A 5,519-nucleotide genomic window follows, 5' to 3' on the forward strand; every position below is an offset into this window, starting at 1 on the left:
GACACTAAAATGAACTTAATTGTTATATTCCAAAATTCTATATGATTCACAGCAGCTAGTCATTAATATATCTCACCTGCTTTTAAACTGGGGCAAGCCTTACTAGTGGTTTATAAGATATATCATATTGTAAGTGTTATTACCCTATGTTCAATTAAATGCATGCATTGGACTGTTTTGGACTAATCACCCTGTATATTTGGTTAACATTTGTGCACATCCTTTTTATGCTTATATGCATAATTTACTGTATACAGGGCACAATTACGAGCCAAGAACAAGAGCCAGAATATAAGAGTCAGGTCAGTTCGTTCATTTATCTGAAGCCACCATAAAAGCGTTAGGATAAATATTGCACCACATGAAAATCAAACCCAGAAAATCGTATTCGACGACAAGCGCACTACTAAGGCAACACTTGGCTATCTCTCCGCAGCTGATAATAATTGTGCACCTAATTATTACACCTGACTACCTCTCATGGGCTGCCAGCATTCTAATGAAGAATAATAGATGAACAAGCGTATACCAACCTTAGTCTAGTGTAGCCTGACACGCAGGTACAGTTAGAGTTGCTCCAAAAGTCCATACAAAAACCTGCTATGACCAGCTTGACCTGCTGCACTGAGAGTTGTGCTCACATCCCACTGTTATAGCCAGACTGCTGGAGTCTACAGCTGAAGTAGCCAAGCTGATGGGATTGCTGTTGACAGCGTAGTTGGTGAAACAAACAATGAATGAGGAGCTGCTACCTACTATGTACCTGATGAATGGACTCTGGCTATCTACACCTGCAAGCATGGATAAATGACTAAAATACATAAAAACAGCATAAAGACGCATGGTTCATCTACAAATGTTAAATGTAATGATGAATACTTACAACAGGTAGAAAGTTCCAAAAGACAAAGTTTTGAAAGATCATTTAAAGTAAAATATCCTTCAACGACTCACTTGAATGAAACACATTATGATAGGAAATCAGAAACAAAGGTGTGACAACCTGTCAAGGCTTTAGTAATGACTATATGGGAAAGAGACAGAAGGTGTAGGTTCAAATCCTGTCATTTACTGCAAACTTTTTCTAACCCGGAACTTTCATAACAGTTTCTAGACATTGCAGTATATTATTCCTATTTAATTTAAACTTATGAGATATTCATAGTTAGGTTCTGTGCAACGGTAATTTCTCTCATTGTGGACTCCGATCTATAGACGTTGTTATCAGCATCCTGGTAAATAATCGTATGATATATTTTGTTATTGTATCATGTCGCCAATAGTAAACTATTTTTCTATTTTAATTGATGATCATGAATGGAATAGAAATTAAACAATGCACCTAGAAATGCGCCCTTTTGTCACCCAAACAGCCTTATTGGTTTCAAACATCTATAGTAATTGTAACAGATTTTACAGGCAAACTTTTCTGCAAACAGCCAGTTTGAGAGATATCACAGCTTCTAATTATGTGTAGTTACAATTAAAATATACACTGCAAACTCACATGTATTTTATTAGATATGTTTCTTACTTGAATTGGATTGAGGCATTTTTCAAACTAAAAATCATGCTGTCCAATTTTTGCAGCTTTGTGGTATTCCTTAACAGATATGGATTTAACGCATTTGCGTAAGTGCCACCATCTATGACACAAATCACACTCAACTGCAAGATGAAGTTTACTAACAACTTTATTACATCTTCCGCACCGGTCCATGATTTACCAACAAGGCTCCAACTCAAAATGTGATGCTTTCAAGCTTTATCAAGTAATAAGTAGGAAACTTTAGTATGTTGAATGAAAGGAAAGTAGACATGTCAGGCTGTCTGTGGAAAGTATTATGTATATGCAATACCAATCTCCAGTCTCCATTCGCGGTACCAATTATTTCCCATCATAGCCGTGAATCGATTTACTCAATGAATTTTTTGGAATTGAGGTACCGTAGTATCCACTCAGAGGAGAGACATCTCATGGTTTATTTATGAAAGGATTTGTCTGGTAAAGTACGGAGTTGAAATAGAGTAGTTTTTGAATTGATTGCGTAAACAGATTAGTTCTGTCTATTGAATAGTGGGTAGTTTCAGTAACAAAAAATGCTTTGATAATTACCAAGCAGCAGCCAGATGAGAGAAACTTTGTCTCAACCTAAAAGCAGATCTACTTTCTGCTTTTGCTGTTTAGTCAACATATCCCTTTTTTGGGAAAAAATTTATGTGTAGATAAAGTTTATGGCTAATAATTGAGATGCCGATTAAATTTCAAAAAACAGAAGTGAGTGATTTCGTGAAAGTCTAAATGGTATTCAATTCAAAATAGACTTTTAATATATACTTGTTATATTATATAGCAAACCTAAAGAGAAGGATCAGTTATAGTAGCCATGCAAGGAGATTGAGAAATGGGTTTTTTCTTCATTTCAAAGATATTTGTTGCAGCAATACAAAGAGGTTGAACTAGGAACACTTTAGCATAATGTTACCAACTGTGCTTAATTATTGTGTGGTATATAACAACCTTTTTACTACTCTAGAGTTGGCTCGGTTATATGTAATATTGTTATATCTGTTTTTTCTAAAATAATACTGTTTCATAAATTACTTTTTAGTCTTGAAGTTAAATAACAGGTTATAATTATGCAGAAATGGTATTATATTTTTATGAAAGCCTTCTTTTGATCATTTACATATGATGGATGACACTATTTATTTAAAATTATTTATAAATTACTAACAGCTGAGGTTTTCCTGTTCGATGATGCCCTATTGCTATATGGTGCCAAACCATGAGAAAATGGTACTTCTCCCTTTTTCACCTTTAATCTTGTGGTTGTCCCAAATTTTTCAGAATAAAACTGGCTCTCATGGAAGTGCCTAATGCACACGACTGCACTAGCAGGTAGTCTGTGAAAAGTAAAATCGGCACGCTTTGCCTTAGACAGCCACAATTTTGGTAAATTTTGCGACTGAGACAAAGACACTCAAAAAGGAGTTAGGCCACGCCTTCTAGTGTCAGATTCGCAACTACCAAAATGACATCTATGCATTGTAACTAACTGATTGCAGCTAAACAAAAAAATTCAAATGCGTTAGACGTTATCTCACTAAGGATATGTTACCGAAAACGGCTGAATTACGACTCAGTGATGGTCCGAGGTAAATGCGCCAAAATATATTTTCAGGTTTGAACTTGCTGAACCAGTAAAAAAATCTGCTAAAATTTTGTTTTTGTTGTTGAATTAATGTTGTATGATGCAATACCAATCATATGAAACAATGTTAAATTTATGTGTTTACTTTCGCTTTAATACCCTTGGAATGGCGATTATGTGACTGTTACACTGATAGCGATACGTAAAGGCGTGGTCACACGAGCACCGAACCGACGTAGGATCTGTTCGGTTCGGAGGCTGGTTCGGTTCGTGGCACATGTCACACGGCCACCGAAGTAACTTCGCTTCCTAGATACCATACGTATAGTGACAGGACACGGTTTCATTAGTAGTCGTTATGTATTTGAGTTAAATATTTCTATTGTAAACAAAAAAACTTTGAGGAACAATTATAAATTATAATTACACAGCAGATTTATCAGAAGATCGTTCGGCTGCTCAAAATAAATCACTTGATACAAATATTTTGCTAACTCTTCCCATCAACATAATTATATTTTGTTTATTAACATATGAATGTTTTTCTATGCTGAGTACATAACAAACAAAAACAGTCTTTATCATACACTATGTTTTCATGATGCGCAGTGCTTCGGAGTTGCGCTATCTCCGAATCATGGAAACGGCGTCTTCGCACTGAAATCACTGCGCACTGATCAGTGCGAAGCCAATGCAAATTCGCAGCAAAGAAACAGCGACTGCGCAGTGGCTGCGCATAGCTCTCATGCCGTGGATACAGATTCTTCGAAGGCCATACACTAGTACAAAGGTTGTCCTGCTAATCTTGTTTTTTTATTCTTCCGATCTTCTTTCACCTAAATTTAATTATGGTCTGCATTCACGAGGATGATGAGGTAATTACTTTCCTGGACTTTGTTATCGATGCCAGCACATTTCGAAAAATAGGTGGCAAGTCCTAAATTAACGTATAAATAATATATTACTTAAAAATACTTATTAAAAATATATTACTTTGTAAAAAGTGTGTTAAGGTTTGTAAAACCTTGTGAATGTGTATTGTAAATAAAAGTATAATGACGACAGAATCATAAAAAGACCGTTTATGACGTTCGGTATCCGTGATCGATTCTATTTCTCCATCAGGCGATTCGATTTATACAATTTCTCTTCTCTGGCTAATTGGCTGAAATTCTGAAAACCACTGCGCAGCATGGAAACGTACAATCCCCTCGACTTCGGAGGGGGGCTGCTTCGCAGTACTGCGCACCATGGAAACATAGTGAATGTACTGTGGTTTTACATAAATAAATCAGTCAACGATAGTTCATCAGGATGAATATGACACATTACTTATATTCTACACGAAAGAAAATCACAACCATTCCCTTACATTTATGCAAAACTTGAGTGCAACATCTTACATTTATGCAACCCAATCACAAGTCCGGGTGAACCTTGTCGTAAATTGCTTCATGTTGTTAATAAAAGTATCGTCCCATTTCTTTTTCAACTTTACTCACAAGCACGTAAGAAGAAATGTGACGCGTGCTCGCTAGAATTCTAGAATTTTAATCAGCCAATAAGAGCAAGGGTTCGGCACGAAATTTCGAGCAGTACCGAAATAGTTCGTTTTCTCCTCAACCGAACTTTTTAGAGCTGAAAACGACGTCGTTTTGCGTCATTTAGTTCGGTTCGGTGCCCGTGTGACCACGGCTTAATGCATACGCCATAATAGAGAGCTAATCGCATACTAGTTCCGTTTGTAAACAAACAGTGAAAAATGAGAGAAACCAATAATATACAGCCCCCATACATCCTGAATAGTTATTTTCCAGCTGGGTGTTAACAAAAACTCTTCCTACACAAGGTTTAGAGTGCCCTGATAGAAGAAAACCTATTTATAACATATGGAGTGGGATCTAGGGTAATAAATGATAAGTAGATGTAAAATAGATTTGCGTTGACCATATTAGTCAAACAAACTGTTGTATTACAGATGCATAAACCCAGCAAATGAGATATTCAGGCAAATAACAACTGTTCCATTATATTAAAAATTACATTACATATGCATAAACCATAATGGAGAAACTTAGCGCTTGAGGTATTTCGATAAAAACAACACATTCTGCCAAAACAGAAACCATTTTCAAGATTTAAGTGATAATAGTTTAGGAATGTATCATATGTATAATAAAGTATCTGCAAAATATGGAATAAACTACTGCAACAACTAAACGGAAATTAAAAACAGTTGTAATAGAGGATAATCAAACAAATGCAAACAAGGAAATGCATGAATTAGTGTAAACAGATGATTAAACTTATACATACACGTTAAAGAAACTGTGTAAAAGGAGATTTGTATAGCACTGGATATTG

Source organism: Watersipora subatra, chromosome 6 (genome assembly GCF_963576615.1).
Source record: "Watersipora subatra chromosome 6, tzWatSuba1.1, whole genome shotgun sequence".
Taxonomy (NCBI): domain Eukaryota; kingdom Metazoa; phylum Bryozoa; class Gymnolaemata; order Cheilostomatida; family Watersiporidae; genus Watersipora; species Watersipora subatra.